Consider the following 21,516-nt stretch of genomic DNA (forward strand, 5'->3'; position numbering starts at 1 on the left):
AACAGAACAAATAATATGATAGCTATGGCCACACCCTACATTTATAATATTAATTATTACAATTATGAAAGCAATTATTATTAGAACATGTTTATCTTCAAAAGTCAACACAAAAAAGTTACCTGGATTTCACTAAAATTTCTTTACTTTAAATTTCTGGACTTCACTGGACTTAAGAATTTCTGGGGTTAGAACTGGAGTTAGATTCACGGCCACACGAACAAATTCATCTCCAAACTGCGATAGGACAAAACAAAATTGAGGTTGAAATTGGCACACTGGACATAAACCTTAGACTCAGCTTCTTAAAAAACTGGAACCATGTTGATATTTTTAAAATTTGTTTAAAACGCCGTTTTACAAATATCTCAGATGAGAGACGGCTTACAAATAAAAAATAGTAATTACTCTTATTGGAACTGACACATTACTTTGAGTATAAATCACTTTTTCTAACAAATTTTGTCGGCTTTTTCAAACTACATACTGACGTATGTTCTCAACGACCAACTATGCAAACCTCTATAACTACACATAGTGCACAATTAACTGCCACTCCACAATTTCCCATAAAAAAAGGCTAAAAACGAAAAAACTACCAATTTGATGCTAAATTCGGACTCCAATAAAACTAAACACGCCTTTAACAGCGGCCGGCCTTACCGAGAGTGTGCAATTATCCTTAAAATTCATTCGCGCAATTTGGTATAAACAAAACATATACGGTTAAATTCCTATTTATTTGACAGAATATTAGGCGGCTTCGATCAAAAGAAAATACCAAAAAAATACGCACCTGTGATACATAAACAAACTTAAAATGTGCTTATATCAACTCGGCGACGCAAAAAGGATTAAAAATACTTTTTGGATGTTTTAACATATACGTAACGATTTCAATATATACCAAGGTATTTTAAAATGCAACAAGCTGGGCCATGGTAAGGTTTCGATGTTGTTATTCTGGAGCCACTGGTTTATTATATTTGCAGTATCAACAGGACAATTATCTTGTTGGAGGATAAAATTATTTTCTGGATACAACTGTTCTACACTTCGAAACATGATGTTTTCTAGAATATTCAGGTAAGTCTGCCCAACAAACCTGCATTCAATCTATAATTGAAATGAAAATATATACATGAGCTGGCCACGTACCTAAGAGGTGGAGGCCATAAAACGAAAGAAGAAGAAGAATCTAAAATATGGACGACATTTTTCTCTTTTTAAAATTAGTCTCTTTCTAATTGGTCTTGTAGAGTACTAGTAATTGCATCACTATATTTAAATTTATAACCAAGAGATGAATAATTTATTGACGATATCATAAGTTTGGCATTAAATCGGAATTAACTGTGCTTAATACGAGACAATTACATTGCAGGTTTGCTCGTTTTATCTAAATTAGCTCTGATCCTACTAATCCCAGGACTAAAGGACGATGCAAAATAATATCCCGCAATGCGATATTTCGCGAGACCGTATTTAAAAATCTTGTAATTTATACGATAACTTTGAAACCAGATGATTTAGGTGGTTTCGCTTCTAAGTCATTTTAAAATTTTGTCTGAACTAAATATAGTAAAGGGATTAGCTCAGAATGTTGTTTATTTTGTATTTTGAATAAATTATTAGCTATATTATACAGTGGTGGTCAGGAAAAGTAGTGTACAAGGGATTAGAATTTACGGTTCATACCGGATGGTGAATCGTCAAACTTGCTATAGAAAACTCAATATTTTACCCTAACTCTAATTATTTTACATCAAAATTCATAACAAAATATTTGTAGATGACTAAAATCTGTACTAAAAACAAATAAAATTGTTCTACAAATTCTACATTCCAAAATTTTGCAAAAATAAAATACATTTTCCAGAGTATTGCTGTAAAAGTTAGGCCACCCGTAGTGGCTATAACGGGTTGCGTTCGGTCACAGTAAAGTTAAATATTAACAATATTTAAACTGTCAATACTTTTATTTTATAATTAATTGAATAAAAATCAATTAAGTTAATGAAATGTACTCAGTTGAGGAAAATTCAGCAATAATGTTTTAGTCAGATAATAGTGCGGGCATTGTCAGGTAAAAATAGACCAATTACAGGTTATACAATAATTCAAAGGAATTTAGAAATTTGGAAAATACTGGGGAAACGCTAGAAGGACAAATAAACAACCTTCTAAGGGATATCTGGGTAAAGAAACAACTACCGCAAGAGTGGACAAAAGCAGTTATATGTCCCTTTCATAAGAAAAGTAACAAAATAAATTGTCACAACTACAGAGGGATGGAAATCCTAAATACTTCTTCTCTTCTTCTTCTTCTTCTTGTTTTTATGTAGATATGACTCTATCTGTTTTTCAAAGTGCCTCCAGTAATTTGTCGTTCCAATGTTTTCGTGATCTTCCTACTGATCGTCTTCTACGTCCTACTACGTCGTATATCTGTACTTTTAGCTCTGCCACATATTGTCTTACCATCAATTTTTTTAAGTGTTTTCATCTCTGTTGTTTCTAACATTCTTTTTGTCCTCTCTGCGTCAGGTCGTGTTTCTGCTGCGTATGTCATTATTAATCTAATGACTGTTTTGTAAATTCTTTCATTTCTTTCACGATATTTTTATTTCTCCATATTGTTTCATTCAGGCAGCCTGTCGCTCTGTTTGCTCTATTCGCTTGATCTTCTACTTCAGTTTTGAGCTTTCCGTAGCTAGATATAATTAAAACAAGAAAATTGGAATATCTGGGACATATTACACGTGGAGAGAAATACACCTTGCTCCAACTGATTATGCAGGGACAGATCCAAGGAAAGAGAAGCTTAGGGAGGCGTAGAATGTCATGGCTGCGCAACCTGAGAGAGTGGTACGGTTGTACATCAAATGAACTTTTCAGAGCAGTCGTCTCAAAAGTCCGAATAGCTATGATGATTGCCGACCTCCGCCGCGGAGATGCCACTTGAAGAAGAAGAAGAAGAAGTAGCTAGATAATGTGATCCCTAGATATTTAAACTCCATCACTTATCTCACTTACATCGTAAATTTGCTGTTGTAATCATGCATTTTGTGTTTTTTGGGGAAATTAACATGTTAAATTTTCTGGCGGTTTAATTAAATTGGTGCAGCATACGTTGTAAATCGTCTTACTTTTTTTTATTATTTCATCCATAATCAGGTTAAGCACTATAGGACTCAGGGAATCTTCCTGTCTTATCCCACTTCCAACCTCAATAACGTCGGTTAGTTCTTCTTCTACTTTTACTTTTATTGTGTTGTTTTGGTAGATATTTTCGATTGTTTTAATTATTCATAGAGGTATCTTTCTTGCGTACAGTAAGTGGATAAAGTCCTTTAATTAAACCCGGTCAAATACCTTCTTAAGGTCCACGAAACATAGATTTGCCATTAGAATCATTATTCTAATGATTTCTCTTGCACTTGCCTCATTATAAATATAGCGTCGGTGCATGATCTTCCCGACCTAAAACCTTGTTGTTCTTCCGCTAGTATTATAATTTCATTCAGTATATTTGTTATAGCATTTATCATATAAAAATGCGTGCACGTTATTCAAGATTTACGACGTCAGAACCCAACAGTGTTGCCAAAACATCAGAATAGTTAGTAAGTGAGGAATTTTTAAAATGTCAACTATTTGTCAAACTGTTATATGAACAGTAAATACACTTAGTTTTAAGACTACTGCAACACACTAAAATACATAAAAAAACATTTTAATACAAAATTATATATTCTAAATTTTAATTTTACCTCTATTTAGAGCATTAATATTAAAAACGTCCCGCCATTATTTCTTGTTCAAAATAATCTATCTTACATGAACGCTTATCAGCTTTCTACAGACTATTTAGTTGTTTCGGCACAGCACAATCACAATACACAACAATAATTAATTTTTAAAGCTATTAATCTAAATTTAATATGTATTTATAGATACAATTTATTAATATATAATATATTATGATCAAATTGTGTAAGAAATCAAAACATAAACAAAATTCGTACTCTAGAAAAGCGGTAACACTTTAAACAATTTTGCCACACGCTTAACTGTCAAAAAATTTGAAGTATTCCGATATCAGTTGCGTACAATTGTCTAATATATTTAATTAAAATTATTATTTTGTGGAATATTAGACTAAAAAAGTTATTTCATAAAATTTAAATTATTAATAATAACAAATGTTTTTGGTTATTTAATCAATATAATTCTAAAATTCCCAATATAATGATGATTACATTTTTTTGATTATTATACCATGTTGACGCCTATGAAAGATCGAGCAGTTCCGTATGGGTTTCGTATTATTAGCTGTGTTAGGAAAATTTAAACTCTAAGGTTGACGTTCTGGAAATTTTAAATATAAGTGACGTCACTTTATGTAAATTGTGACGTGCACGCATTTTTATATGAAAAATACTATATCACTTAGGTTGTTAATTTTAGTGTTGTGTTTAATAAATTAATTCCTCTGTTATTTTCTGGGCCCGATTTGTCTCCCTTTTTGAAGAGAAGTATTAAGATGCTTGATCTCCATTCTTGAGGTTGTTTTGTTCTATTATTTCTTGGATTAGTTTTAATACTTGTTTGATCAGATCTAGTTCTCCATATTGCCAAGGTGGCTATTCAAACTACAAGGTCCTAAACTACAAAATCACACTATATGTGGTTTCATAATTTATAAAAATTCACACAAAACTTTTCCGCAAAAAAATTTTCCGCTAAAGCTTATTAAGTAAAAAGCTCATTTAAAATTAAAGTGGATGTCGAGATGGTAAAAAGCTAAACTTTATTGCTTATTCCGCCTAGAATTATGTTCGGGCCTCGCCTATGCGATTTAAGACCCGCAACCCCGCATTCAAGAATTCTTCCATAATCCCACTTCTTTCAAAGATTACTGATCTAATATAAAAGAGCGCGGTATATTTACATTGAATTTATTTTTATAATGAGATATCGATAGTTCTAATTCTTTGTGCGATAGAATATATAGTCTAGTTAAAGAATTGATTTTGTAGTGACTGTGACATTAATTTAGTTTTACCATTAAACAGTTTTTTAACTTTCAAGTCAGTGTCAGATTTTGCAATAAATATATAATGCAGTGTATATATACTGTAACGAAATATTTTGCCTACCATAGGGTATTATTGTAAGGGGTAGAAAATTGAGGGAAGAGAAACTATGGGGGTGGAGAAGGGTAAGCAAAATAATCGCTACTTGTGCGAACGGGCACTCAGGCTTTGGTAGGAGAGCTGGGGTCGTGGATAAGTAAAAGACAAGAGGGTTTGGATTGGGACAACTACAGAAAAATGAAATAAAAGGTCATAAATCTCTTGGAACAAACAAAAACAAAACGAAACAGGAAACACCTCAAGAAATTTAATATAGGGCGCCACTTGAGGTGCCTAATTATATCTATTACAACCAGCTAGTTGTAACTGGAGATATAATTATCAGAAATGCAAAACATTCAAAATCTTTTTCAAATTAAACTCAAAAAAGGTTAGTTAAAAAAAATAAACAGATGTTAGAAACAAAATTTAACATTTATTTTTGTGTCACCACAAACAGTTACAAAACATAGAGAACACAAGAATGCTCAAAAAAAAGACAATACAAAAATATAAGAACAAAGCTGCAAAAGACAAAAATACAAAAAAACTTACATGTGTCATCTGTTTACAATTTCCAGGAGTTGGAGATACAACAAAAACTTACAAAATTTACATGTAAGCTAACATTTCTTTTAAAGAAAACAAAACAAATCAAAAATGCTAAAACGGGCTGTCATAAATTAACATTAAATTTAAAAAAACTGAACAAATAAATTGACAGCTAAAGTCAAACCATAAAATTTACTACTAGGTAAATACTACAAATTCTTTTTTGTATGAAAGCAATTATTACTTTTTTTAAAAAATGTCTGCTTTATTTTAAATTTACACAAAAAAATGTTACCTGGATTTCACTATTTCGCACATAACTCTGGAACTTGTTACATCTCTGGACTGAAACTGCAAAAACGAAACTCTGGAACAAAGGGAAACCATTTCCATAATCTGGAACGAAAATCTGACGTGGATTGAGTTGAATCCTGGACACGAACACACGAACAAAAGGGACTGGATCTCACACTACAAATTGGATCGACAATTTGAGGCCGAAGCCGGCACTGAGCACAAAATGACTTTGCCTCTTAAACAACCGGAACAGGTGGAATTAGACGATTAACTGCTACTAAAATTGATTTCCTTAACGTAAGACGAAGATTTCCCTGAAAAGGGACAAAAACAGAAAACTACAAATTCAAATTGAATTTGGACATGACGCTGGCCGCTCTTCACCGCGGCTCCAACGAAAGTGACGAAATTATCTTTAAAAATTGCTCGCATAAGTTAGAACAAACAAAGCACTTAGCGTATAAACTAAACACAACGGAAATTAAGACGTAAATTAATTTGAAAAAGCAATATCGGGCGGTTTGAACAAAGAAATACCGAAGAATTTGCGCCTGTGACATAAATAAACAATAAAATGATTCATTATCGGCGGCGGCGACCTAAAGAAAGAACGAAAGATTATATGGGTTTTAAACTGAAGGATACGAACTAAGAAACATTGAAAAAAATTTTCGTTATTATAATGCATATATAAGGGGATTTCAATTAACACATATACGAGGGGATTCCAATAAATTTAAAATGCTACAATACGTAAAGCAGAATTTACTATTTTTATCGGAAATAGGCCAACATTTTACTTAAAAATAACTTTATTTGACGTTTCGATTTCCACTTCGGAAATAGTTCTCAAAATACAAAACATTAATAAATTAAACAAATTTTGTTTTTTGTTACTTGGTGAAAAAATCTTCTAATAATTTAATTTTATCTGATTTATTCATTGAACCCTTTGTTCATTTTCCCATGTATGTTAACATATTTGAGATCTATTAAATTCTCTGAGGTATTCCAATAAAAATTAATACATAACATTACATTAGTCATTATACAGCTGGTTCCTCCTAATAAAACTGATACGACTCGGTAAAGTTTTTGCTTCTTCAAAAGGATTCTCTTCTAATCTCCTAAAAAGCGCACGATCTTCATGATCGGTAGATATTTTTGGTCTTCCAGAATTTTGTTTTCTTTCGAGAGTTTCTTGTTCTCTCCATCTTTTATTAATATTAAAAACTGTTGTTCTACTTACGTTAAAATGGTTCGCTACGGCAGATAGTGATCAACCATCTTCTAATTTCGTTACAATTCTTGCTTTTAGTTCTTTCCTAGCATGTGGAGCCATTTTTTAAGGTTGAACAGAATAAGTTATTTAACCAGTTTTAAGATTTAGCCGTGACAGTGACAGTATGTAAATAATAAGTATTGATCCTTCAAAATACACTGCTCAATGTTCTACAAAATACGCTTTAAGAGTCGTATCAGTCTTTTTAGGAACCAGCTGTACCTTTTATAAAGTATTTTTTAAACATTTTTTTTTAATAAAAGGTTTCTCATTACAAAGTATTTTCTTTCTTGTTGTTCGTTATTAGGTTTAGTTTAAGATAAAATAGCTCGTCTCGACGTTGAACATGCTCGAATCATGTTATGCTATTCTCTCATTTTGGAATCAATTAAAGCAACCGTCAACCGCCTTAATTTTATTCTCTTTTGTTACTTCTCTCATCCATCTAAACATTTCTTTCACTTGCATTTATTGTTTCTCTTTCTTTTTAACTGCCCAACATTCACTTCCGTAGATCATAGCTATTCTAGTGGCAGCGTTATAGAATTTTTCTTTCTGTTTTATTGGAATATTTTTGTCACATAACACACCACTTGCTTCCGTACACTTTATCCATCCCTTCTTAACTCTATTGCATGTTTCTTAGTTTATCTATTCCTTTAATTTTTCTTAAACTTCTTTTGACCACCACCAGATGATCTCTCTATCCTCAAACTTCTTTCCTAAAGTTTTCCTAAGTATTTCAATAGAAATATCTACTTCAATAATACTGCCCATATTCCTCTAAATTGTATAAGGACTTCCTTTCATGTTCCTTCTTCTTCTTATGGTGCCGTGCACCTATAGTGCGTTGGCGAATTATCTTAAGGTCAGACGTCTGTCTTTTACGGCATGCAAAAGTTCGCCAGTGTTAGTTACGCCTGTCCAGTTCTTTATATTTCGCAGCCACGACATTTGTTTGCGACCTACTCCTCTCTTGCCCTCAATCTTTCCTTGGATAATTAGTTGAGGGATTGCGTATTTTTACCCTCTCAGGATGTGGCCCAGGTATCCAATCTTTCGTGCCTTGATCAAGCTGAGCAATTCTCTCTCAGTATTTGCTTTTCTTAGGACTTCCTCGTTTTTCACCCTATCTGTCCATGGTATGCGGAACATTCTTCGCAAGGTCCACATTTCGAAGGCTTCCAACTTGTTAATGGAAGATATTTTCAACGTCCATGTCTTTATGCCGTATAACAATATGGACCATACATAGCACTTAACCATTCTGTAACGGAGATTGAAGGAAAGATTGCGGTTACAAAGTAGCGGTTTAAATTTAAGAAAAGCTTGTCTTGCTTGTTCGGTACGGCATTTTATTTCTTATTGAGGATCCCATTGGTCATTCACCATCATTCCCAAGTATTTGAATGTTTTCACTTGCTCGATTGGAGCATTATCTACGTGCAGTTGTACTCTGAAAAATGCGCCCTTTCTTATTGTCATGCATTTTGTTTTTCCAGCATTTATCTTCAGGCCATATGTTTTTCCTGTGGTGTTTATTTTATTTAGTATCAACTGCAAATCATGTTCGTTATCTGTGATTATTGCGGTGTCGTCAGCGTAACGAATGTTATTTATCGGGTACCCGTTAACCTTTATACCACAGTCAGTGCCTTCAAGTGCCTCTGCAAAAACATTCTCCACACAGAGGTTGAACAGCATAGGAGACAAAATACACCCCTGTCGCACCCCTCGTAAAATTTCGAATTCCTCTGTGTTTGTTGATTTGTTCAGCCTCACACGTGCCTTTTGATTCCAATAGAGATTCTGGATAACTCTTATATCTTTCTCATCAATATCAGCATTATGTAGCATTTTTATTATTTCATCGTGTTTTACGGTGTCAAAAGCTTTTTCGTAGTCGAGGAATGTGATGACTATATCTTTTCGTTGGTCCATATAGTTTTGTACCAGGGTATTCAAGCAGAATGATGCTTCGCGCGTCCCGAGTCCCTTCTTGAAACCAAATTGTGTCTCGCCGCTCAGCTCTTCTAGTTTTCTGAACATTCTTGTGTGGAGTATGCGAAGAAATATTTTAAGTAAATGACTCATCAAGCTAATCAGTCTGTGGTCCTTGCACCTTGTCGCTCTTTGTGATTTAGGGATCATTATGAAGGTTGAACAAAGCCAATCCGTTGGAATGTGGCCGGTGTCATATATGGCATTGAATATTGTTACCAGAGTGTCGATGTGTCATCATGTGTACCAGATGTGTCATCCAACAGTTTTAGGGCTTCCGTAGTAATGCCATCCGGTCCAGGGGCCTTGCCCAGTTTTGCTATTTTTATAGCGTACTCCACCTCGGCGCGAATAATCGGAGGACCGGACAAAGTTTCTGTAGATAGGTTAGTAGTTGGCAGATTCGGTCTGTTGTCTGCAAAGAAAGACGAAGCATAATCTGTCCAGATTTTGGCTAGTTCTTCCTGGGTATGTACGTAGTCGCCTTGATCATTTTTCAGGTTTGTCTCGTGGTGTTTCTTGTATATATTCGAAATTTCTTTAACTTTTTTGTGTAGTCCAAAGCTGTCCCCCTTTTCTTGTAGTGATTTTCATGTTCCAGCAAGCAAATATTTTCTATTATTTCTGACTTAAATAGACCTCTTTCATATCTTTTAGCATCCACCATTTGATTTTTTGTGGTCCTATTCGATATTTTAGTTTAGTTTGTTTAGTTATTTAGTTATATAGTTATTATTGTCTAGCTAATTGGTCTTTACCTAAGCCGTCTAATTAACTCATTGGCTGCCAGAAGAGCCAAGGTGTGGCTCACAGTTGAACGTTATAAACGTTATTATTTGGTACTTCTATAGTGAATGCTCTAGTATTGTATAGATGCAGTAAAACGAGTAAAACGAGTAAAACGAGTGGCTACTAAATGTTCTGTGTGTGACATATATTTATGTCACAACTGTTTAGTGATAAGCATCAGTTTCAACCAAAATTGTCCAGTCTATCAAATTGAACTTATAAAACCTAGAATGATAACTTTAATATTAGTGTTCATTATTCTAAGACGATAAAAAATGTAATACACATGTGGTACACACGGAGTCTGTAGAAATTTTAGTAAAAATGTAGTCCGTATGTGCCACCTGAGCCTCGAGTGTTTCACGGTATAAAACTTAAAAAAATATATGTTAATACTTACTTATGTGCACATATAGTGTTTTAAGACTAAAAAAATTAACTTTTTCTATAATGGGCTGAAAAGAAAAATAATGTGGGAAATCTTGGCCTAATGAAAAATTAATTATTTCAAGCCCGGCAGTCAATGGGCCAAGTAAAAAAAAAGTTACTTTCTTGTCATGAAATACTGCCAAATATATTACTTAAAAAGCAAAAACTGTTGGAAAGCGTAAATGCATAAACAGTAGTTAAAATTTTTACTCAACAAAACCTCAATTTTCCAGATGAAAATAGCTAATTACGTGGCTCGATTATAGTCAAAAAGCGAGTACTTGAAAGCCGTTTTTTCGTTGAAGAGGTTAAAACTTCTCAACAATTTTCGCTCGCAGCGCAAGAGCCAGAGGCGAGAAACGCTATTCTTGTTTTTAGTTGTTTCCGCTAAATTGCCCCATGGCCAAATGATTGTCAGGCGTGGATACAATTGTGAAAAGAGGCACGAATCGGGATCAGGACGCCGACGCCGACGTAGACGTCGATGCCGATAGCGTCGGCACCGGAACGGATGGGCCTCATCAACCTCCGTGCCCCCTAGAAAATTACCCAAATCGACAGCTGGCAGGAAAGGATTGTTTAGTTTTGGTTGTGCATCCGTGTACACTGAGAATACTAACATATTTTTACGTCTTTGAAATAGTTTATATGCACTAGTTTGATATTAAAATAGCATTAACACACTTCTTCTTTTTTCTTGCCGTATAAAATGCTGATATTAGCTGTTACCATAACGATTCGTATTTTATTAGCGAATTTCTCATTATTGATGTGATTTGCGTAGTATATTCAAAGAATTTGTTGATACAACACTTGTAACGATAGGACTACCAGAGAGAATTAAAATACTATTACAAAAATAATACCTTAATCAACCATGGAAGCTTATCGTCTATGCTTCATGTAGCTCAGTCTCTCAAGTGTAAATTCGTCTTGACTTAAACTATGAATTAAACCATGAATTCTTAGCTGGTAGCAAATAAAACAATTATTTAACTTATCATGTTTATTTAACTCATAAAACATATTCAAATAGCAAAAACAACTCTGCCAATGCTTTACATTAAATAAATTTGAACGATAATTATGGCATCGATAAGCTGCTTGCTATTTATTATATTTGTGTGGCGTCCCAATTAGGTGCTTAGGTTCTCCAATAAAGTGTTTTAGAACTATCCCATAAAACCAATTAAGTGTTTCAGAAACCTCACATAAAACCAATAAAGCGTTTCATACAATAACAGCCTGTATTAGAGAAATTAGTTAAATTTTGTTACATTCCTATATGCACAAGGATTAAAAACGTGGCTTTAAAAGAAGTGCGGTTACGAATATTGAAAATGCTGTCAGAATTATAGATTATAGATTACAATGAAAGTACTCACCCCAAGAGAATTATGCAGACGATAAAATGAACCTTATAATAATTTTTACCTTCTTTTATAAATTTTAATTACAGACAAACAAAACATATTCCACTACGTTTGAAAGCTGATTGGCAGAAGGTAAGTGGGAGACTGCAATGAAGTTTAGCATAGATACCATAGGACGTATGCTTATGATAGAATTAGCTTTCTGTCAATATAGAACAGAATATGTAGTCTATCGGACAAAAAGAGAGAGGGCGAATATTTATTCTACGGGACAGAAAGAGAAAGAGGGCGCCAACTACTTTTTAAAGAAAAAATAGTAAAAACGAAAGTGAAGGTAAGGAATAGAAGGTAAAATAAATTAAAATAAAATAATTATTTAAATATAAATTAATAAGGATGTAACGTTTATAACGCTACACACTATTTTAAAGGTAGCTAGTTTTTAGTAGTTTTTCCATCATGGTTCATACTTCTACACTATACAATCAAACCCTTATTTTAAGCGTCTGTTAGTAAATATGTGCTTCAACTTGATAAAACTTGACCTCTCAATCTTTAATTCATATCAAATGTATAATTTCATCACATCTTTTTCTCAACAACCCCTGGTGCCCTATGACCTGCTTCAGTATTCGTCGCATTTTGCTCATTTCCTGCCTACCTGTCGCCATTTTCCGATTTTTAATGTTCCTAAGTCGGTTTCAACTTCATCTAACCGTCTACTTCGAGGTCGGTCTTTGCTTCTTCTTCCTATAGGTGTTCCTACCGTTAGCTTTTTAGCAATCATGTTGTTAGGTATTCGTATTATGTATCCAGCACATCTAAGTAGCTGTGTGTAATGAATGTTACGATCAGAGCCTGGTTAATTAAAGAGTTGGTATAATTCGAAATGATATATTTTGCGCCACTGCCCTTGTTCTTTTATAGCTCCAACTAGTTTGCGGAGTATTTTACGTTTGAATATTGCCAAATGTTTTTCATCCTTCTGCGTTATACTCCATGTTTGCGCCCCATATGTGAGAACCGTGCTCAGCAGTGTTTTGTATATACATAATACCCACTGACCGGATATATCCGAAAAATTAAAATACAGTCTTGGAATTTTAAGTGTCTTGCAGGTAAGAGTATGGAGCTGGTGTTGGCGCTTATCATATGAAGGCTACAAATTGCTGATAGAGAAATAAAAGGGAACGTTGTAGAAATGATAACAATGTGATGGACTATTTTAGCAAAATGAATAAATACGAGAATTTAAGGATCATAATGTACCAGTTAGTTATGCTGAACATTTAGGATAATAAATATAAGGTTGAATGCTCGAATAAATGAACTTTGATCAGATAAAAGGCATATATCGAGCACAGTTTAATTAAATCTTGCCCAAGTACTTTCGATCCCTAGATCATCTTCAGGGGCATCTGAAATAAGCCAAGAAACGTTTTTTTATAACCAAAGAAATTGATTAACTTCGATAAAAACTCGAAGTTTATGTTTGAAAAAAGGTTTTTATGTGATTAACGTTTATAGACTTACTTCGTCAATTGTGGCCTATCCGGCAAGAACAAGATGTCATAAACATATAAATGTACGTTACACTACACTACAAATGGACAAACAAACACTTTAAAATAATTTAAGGAAGGCTACATTACTTGAAGAAGCCGGAGACAGAATGGCTCCTGATCTAACGGAAATGTTGGGGTGACATGTGACAAATGACAACTTGGATGAGCAGACACAATCATAGATATGTGATCTGCACCTTTTACAATTCTATGAAACTAAGTATTGACCAAAAGTCCAACTGACACTACTATAGGAGGTCACTGATGAAATATAAAATTATATAGAATATTTTTTTTAAGCAGATTGAATAATCCAGATCTCACACTCAAACATGTCTGTAATAATTAAGGTGTTAGTTTGAGAGCAACTGAAATAGACGAAAAGTAAGAATGCAAGAAGCGGACTAAACAATATATTAGACAGTGGGTGGTTGACTACAATAAAATGGTCTACCAAGCACTATCTGTAATGTAGAAAGGAAGAGATCTGACTATGTAATTAAAATACTAATAATTGAAAATCAAAATGGAAAGCAAAGTATATAAATGGGGTGTAATCCAAGTAGTTCAGTTGAACCCACAGTCAACGGTATAACTATAAAATTACTATGGATGTGCTCAGTGCAGGAAGTCTAAACAGTCGAGCTGGGTCCCCTACGAGGTGAAGCTGTAATAAAGTTTTTAAAAATAGGTTTAAATTTAGTACAATTTAAATTAATTTGAGTATTAAGACAGTGAGAGCTTTCATTTGTTTCCCTTGTAATTTCCAAATCTTCCAATAAATCCAACTCCATATAGTTTTTCTTTCTACTAATGTCATGTAAGATAGATGAACCAGTGTTGATGTTAAAATTGTGTTTACTGGATAATAAGTGTTGACCAAAACGATTGTTGATATAACCAAAGACCAAACTCTTCAAGTTTGGTCACAAATTTAGGAATGAATCTCTTCATATTTACAAGAAGACTTTTTTTATATATTTAAACAAATAATATAATAATTAAGAAAATTTAAATAGTTCTTTCGAAATACTAGTGAAATTCATATGTTTCAGCAATTATCTCGGTCACTTGTTTACATATTTAATGTATTTTTCTTTTCCATTCTATTACATTCTTACATTTTTCTCTAAAATGTATAGGAAATTATTTATAGGCAAAAATGTTTTTTCAGTATTTATGATTGTTGAAAAAAAAAACAAAGCAAAATCGACTATGCATCTTTAAGTATTTGTCATCAGTTATCTCTCATATATCTTTTAAAACCTTCAAAAGCCAGTATAAATTTTTTTCATCTTTTTTTCGTTATTATCCTAAATGAACTTTGATCAGATAAAAGGCATTTATACAGAGAGTGTAAAAACTTCTTAAAAAAAAGTCTAGAAGAACTAACAAAAGAAACAGACCAATAACGAAAAGTCGATATTAACTATAAGTCAAATGACTGAGACAACAAAGAAACTTAGAAATAGAAAAAAAATACACTATTTTTCTTTTACATATAGGGGCGTGAAGTTTCACTTTATTAACGCGTTTCTCAGTGTATGGAAATCGACGTTCCCGATTAGGAGAGTCTTTCTCTGTTTGCTTTGCGTAAAATAAAGATGGAACACGAGATGAAAGGCGAATGACTGGTTTAAGAGAAAATAGAAAATAAAAAGAAATCTCGAAGGAAACCTTAATGCGAAAAAAACACAAATATGGATAATTGATTATAGTATTTCAAATACTTCCATTATCCATAAAGTAGAATAAAGTATCCATTAGAACTGAATATACAAAACGAAAACAGATTTTAAGTTCATTTAAATTAATATAGATAGATTAATATATATGATATATAAATATAGATCATCATGAATTTATACTGGAACTAAAGTGCTCAAGTCAAGGTCGAAGACCAGCTGACCGACCAAGTGAAGATCATGCGAGGAGTAAGGCAAGGCTGTATGCTCTCGCCGACTCTTTTCAATATATACTGTAAGGAAATTTTTACTGAAGCCCTCACAAACCTAGAGATGGAAATCCGAGTGAACGGTAAATACATCAATATTATCAACCACGCTGATGACACTGTGTTACTATAAATTAGTCTAAATGATCTACAAGCCTTACTAGACTGAGTGAGAACTGTGAGCGTAACATACGGACTAGACCTAAATATTAAGAAAACTAAATTCATGGTCAGCCGTGCAAATTTTGATCCCGGGGCACTAATAACAGGTAGCGAAGAGATCCAGAGAGTCGACAGATTCACTTACCTCGGAACTACCCTCAACTCACAATGGGACTACGCTCAAGAGATTAGATCCAGAATTGAAATGGCACGGTCTACACTTATCAAGTTGAGATCCTTGCTGTGCTGCAGTGATCTCAGCTTGGGAACCAAGGTGCGGATAGTGAGGTGCTACATTGTTCCAGTGTTACTATATGGAGTTGAAGCCTGGACACTGACGCAAGCTATTGAAAAGCGGATTGAAGCCTTTGAAATGTGGATCTACAGGAGGATGCTAAAATATCGTATGTCACCAACGTTAAGGTCCTACTGCGTATGACGAAAGAAACAGAAGTGCTTAATTTAGTGAAATAACTTGAGTAAGCTTGAGTACCTCGGCCACGTGATGCGAAACAAAAAAAATATCGAATTCTTCAACTCGTTATGCGGGGTAAAATATTTAACAGGAGAGAACCAGAGCAGTCAACAAAATCATGATAGTCTTGATGATCGCCAACATCCGGATCGGATAAGGCACTGAAGAAGAAGAAGATAAATATAGATGATTGACTTACTATGACGCAACAAAAACAGAAATTTATTAAAAATTAAAAAATTGACTTAGAAAGAACACGTTTTACTTCGACTGGTGCTCCTGGAATAAACTTCGCAATCATTTTAATTTCGACCGGTGCTCCAAGAATTTAAAACCAGTAAATTCTCATAAAATTTTTCTCGGATCCGATTTTTGAGATAGCTATTTGTAGACTCTGTGGCTGAATCATATTAAGCGGTAAACTAGATGATCTGCACCTTCTTTAATTGAGTTTAAAGAGTTTTTATTGCCAACGATGAAATTAAACACAAGTATTATTTAATACTATTGATATTTTGTTTAGACAGTCTCTATGGTTTAATCATGATTAATGATGAATAGGATTACCTAAACATTAATTTTATTTTCTGCTATCGTATATGTAAAACTTCACTATTTTTATTGCACGTTTTTTTTTTCATTTAGAATACAGTTAATTCGTTTCAAAAAAGAATTACAGTAAGTTGAAATTTTATTTATATTATTACTTGTGTTCCGTTCATACCTGTAGGTTTATTTAGATCTGACTATAGATTGAAACTATTTTCGTTTCTTTTTGACATTTATATTGATTCTTTCATTAAGGAAGGACCTATATCAATGTTTAAAAGTCTTTCTTTTTGTATCATGAGCATCTTATTTCCATTTTTTTTGGATTAAAATATTTAGAAACATGTATATGTATACAGTAGACTGTATACCACCTGCTTACCACCCCGTAGACTGTATACCTAGAGGTCACCACAGAATAATAAACAAAATTGCATTAGAACTCACATCGACTTTATACGTACCAATAGAAATTTCATTATAAGCGTTAAGACACCCTGGAATAGATGTCCCATCAAACCATAACCTTCTTGTAAAGGTAAAAGAGATAATAAAATCCAATAGTTCTAAGGTGAATATTCAGTTGCTCAAGATAAACGAAATAGGTGCTGAAGCTTTTGAGTTGTATAACATCGACCTTTGTTCTGCCACCTAAAAACCAAGAATCTGAAGCATTGTAATGACTATAGATTAATCAGCTTAGTATCACAATTATTGAAAACATTTTTAAAGGCTATTTGCTATACATGTAAGAATATTCAAAAAGTATGAAGCGGATATGAGTAATAGACAGTTTATTTTTGCAATGGCTTCGGAACAATACAAGCTTTGTATAGTTTTAAAACTCATGCTTAAATATGTCGAGACCAACAACAAGATGTTTTAGTCACATTTATAGACTATAAAAAAGCTTTCGACAAAGTTAAACATAACATTCTCATGGAATATCTAAAGCAAAAATGATTCGACAAACATCATAGTGAGAAATATTTATTGGAACCAACAGGCTGTGTTTATATTATCTGGAAATAGCATGGCTGCACATCAGATAAGTAGAGGAGTGAGACAAGGCTGTGTACTTCAACCATTACTATTTAATATATACTCCGAAGAGTTATTTGCACAAGCACTTGAAAGCTGTACATAAATAACATTCGTTAGGTCCGGCGCATATTGAACCCAGCCGAGGCCCAGCACACTCCGGCGAAATACGTGGACAGTTTTGTGAAGCATGGTTAGAAGCGATGTACCGCAAATTGAACCCACTCTACGACTAGCTCATGCGCACGCCGGTCATACGTGGAAAGGTTTGTCATCAGCGACCAGTTTTCGTGGGTCGTGGCGAGCGTGTTCTACTCCCAATACTCTCTGTTGTTTACTTTGACTTGTTTTTGTTTCCGAGATGGACATAGAGAAGCTGATTGAACTCGCTTGGGATCATCCCGTGGTATATGATACCAGCCACGAAGACTATATGAGGACGAAATTGAAAGGCGACAGCCAACGAATGGGTTCAATATGCGCTGCGCTAGAAAAATAAATGCACGGGTCCTCCGTGGCCTCGGCGTATGTTGGGCCTCTGCTGGGTTCAATATGCGCCAGGCTTTATGCCGACGATGCAGTTATTATCGCTGACATTGAGAAAGACATGCAGATGCAACTAGAATTTGTGATACTGAATAACAGTGGTTTAACAATAAACATAAAAGAAAACAAAAACTATGGTTATCAGTACGAGAGGTAAAGGTATAACAAGGATCCTGATAAAAAATGAATATATTGAACTAGTGAACAAAATTAAGTACTTTCTGATTACTTAAAAGTACTGAGTACTTTTTCTGATCCGAAATTAGAAATTCGATTAAGAATAGAGCAATCAATAGCAACCTTTTTGAAGATGAGTAAAGTTCTGAGTAGCCAAAGAATCAATTTGCAAATCCGATATCGAATCGTAAAATGTTATATCCACTCTATTCTTCTGTATGGTGCCAAAGATTAAACTGTTAATGTTGACTTAATGAGAAAGCTTGAAGCTTTTGAAATGTGGTTTTTTAGAAGAATTTTGAAAATATCATTGACCAATCATATTACGAATGAAATGATGTTGCACAGAATGGGAAGAGACAGAGAACTTTTGACCACTATTAAAAGAAGAGACTTACTTACTTTATCGTGTCCGGACATGTCATTCATAAAATTTCGGCCCAGTATCGGGCTACGTCGGTTCCATCTTTGTTGGCGAGCCACAAATCTTCGAGGGTACATCGATGAGGACAGTTTCTGCATGTAAGAAGATATTCCATATTCTGTGTTTCTCCACAGTCATAATTCACATCATCTTGGTCGATTTTTCCCCATTTTGCCATATTTGCCAATCCTGCACTGTTCCAAGGAAGCTTTTCCTAGATTTTAGTCGCTTTCGTGGTGTTCGAGCTTTGTATAGGGCATGCCGCTCGTCCGCGATCTGTTTAATTTTCTCTATGTGCTCTGCAACGCCTCTGCGTATTGAGGGTTCTGCAAAACCCGCTGCTTTATATAGATTTGAGAGTGGCGTTGGTTTCATGCACCTCGTTACTATCCTGCATGTCTCATTTAGCGCAGTATCAACTTGTTTGGTGTGGGCAGATCTTCCCCAAACGGGGCACGCATATTCAGCAGTTGAGAAACACAGTGCCTGTGCCGTTGTTCTTAAAACGCCAGGACGTGCGCCCCATTTACTTCCCGTTAGCTTTCTGAGTATGCTGTTTCTAGTTGTTACTTTCCCTTTCGTTTTTATGCAATGTTGTCTGTAGGTGAGGGACCGGTCCAGAGTTACTCCAAGATATATAGGTTGGTTTGTGTGTTTTAATGTATTACCATTCCACACAATTTGGAGTTTTCGCTTGGCTTCCTTTGCGCGAAGGTGGAAAGCGCAGACTTGGGTTTTAGAGGGATTGGGTCTCAGGGAATTCTGCAGGTAGTACGCTGTCATTGTTTTTAATGCAGTTTCGAGCTTCTTCTCCATTTCTTCAAAACTATTTCGTTCTGCACATATTGCAAGATCGTCAGCATAGAGGAAGTGCTTGGTTTCGGTCGGCGTAGGTTGGTCTTTTGTGTATATATTGAAGAGCATTGGTGCTAAAACACTTCCCTGTGGAAGGCCATTTTTTTGAAATCTCCACCTACTTACTTTACCCTCCAGTATAACGAAAAAACGTCTGTTTTGCAGTAAGGAATATACGTGTCGTATAATTTGTGGAGCAATGTTTTGTGCCTTACTGTGTCATAGGCTGCTGTCAAATCTACGAAAGCAGCCCCTGTTATAAGTTTTTTTTCAAAGCCCTCTTCAATGTGTTCTGTTAGTGCTAGGACTTGGCCGGTGCAAGATTTGCCGGGTCTGAATCCTCCTTATTGTGGGATGAGGTGCTTGTCGACATTTTTTTTTATTCTGGTGAGTATGGGTCTCTCGTATTGTTTAAAAAAGTGACACAACAGCGAGATAGGTCTGTAGCTACTGGGGTTTTCTGGGTCCTTTTCTGGTTTTAACAAGGCAAAAGAAGAGAGACAGCATATTTGTCGCACATACTTATAAATAAGAAATACGAGTTGCAGCTGATTATAAAGGTTAAAATCGAAGGAAATTCTACTAGACGACAAATATCCTGACTGAGAAACATTCGCAACTAGACCAGGTTAAACATACAGACGCTTTTAAGAAAAGAAGAAGATAGAGACGAATTTGCAATGATTATAGCCTATCTTCATTAGTTCGCACTAGTAGAAGAAGACAACTATCTACACCGACTTAACAACGATGTCTCTGAGACACAAAGTGTCCTAATATTTCCTATTAGTTTACTATATAATATGGTACATGTGTACTAATGCAAATTGTCCAAAATAATGATGCTTAATTATTAAAATACTTAATTATTATTAGCCTGTATAGAACTTTAGTAACGATCTCTCGTAATATCTAACAACTTGGTTAAAAATTTCCTTTGCGTAAACGCTGTTTTTAACTAAAATTTATATCTGAGTAATTTGGCTCTGCTCGGTTCTAATAAACCTGTTTGATGTTTCTAAATTTTCCTTTTATCTTCACCCTTTCATATTATTATTAAAAAGCATCCCAAATCTCTCTTTCATTGTATAAAATAATTCTTTAATATTCATGAGAGCAACTCCTCCAAAAATGTGGGCCCTCCTCCGTAATAAATGTTAAATGCTTAGTCCATATCTCGCTAATTATAACTTCTGTTTTATCGTAAACCCTCCATTTACTGTGCCCCTTCGCACGGAAGCTGATTATCATTTACAATAATTCCGGAACGACTTCGACTCAAGCAGCAATTCCTGCAGTTCATAATTTTAATTAGTTCTCATTACAGTTGGTAACAATGTATTCATCCGAACTCACAATCTGCGAGAGCTGCGATTATTTGCACTAACAATTTCATTTAACATCTTGCTGCTCATTCGTCCTGGTGCAGATGGGAGACAGAAGGGTGTCGGAGGTAGTGAGAAGAATTGCAAAATCGGGATAATGTTGTTAAGACAAACTCGAGATTTCCCTTGGGGGTGGAGCATTAAAAAGTTTTTTGGGGGATATTGTGTGTTTATGGTTTGTTGTGGAATCGGATCAACAGCAGATTACAAAGTTTTTTGTTTATAGTTTATAATTGTGTGGGAAAATAATACTGTTTTATCAAAAAATTCGGAACACTGTGTATTTGAGAATTTGAACTTTGTTTACAATGGATCAATAACTAATGAGAGTCGACATTCAAAATATAAAAAAGATGGTTTCTCTATAAAAGTTACTTTGAAAGTGTCGTTCTGTTACATAATAAAAGAGCTAAACTATTATATAAAAAATCTTACGGATATAACGAAGGCGAAAAAACATTAATAGCTATGCACATATATTGATAAATTTAAGTATAGTGAAAGAAAAAGTACCTTTAAAAG

Source organism: Diabrotica undecimpunctata, chromosome 2, assembly GCF_040954645.1.
Source record: "Diabrotica undecimpunctata isolate CICGRU chromosome 2, icDiaUnde3, whole genome shotgun sequence".
Taxonomy (NCBI): Eukaryota; Metazoa; Arthropoda; class Insecta; order Coleoptera; family Chrysomelidae; genus Diabrotica; species Diabrotica undecimpunctata.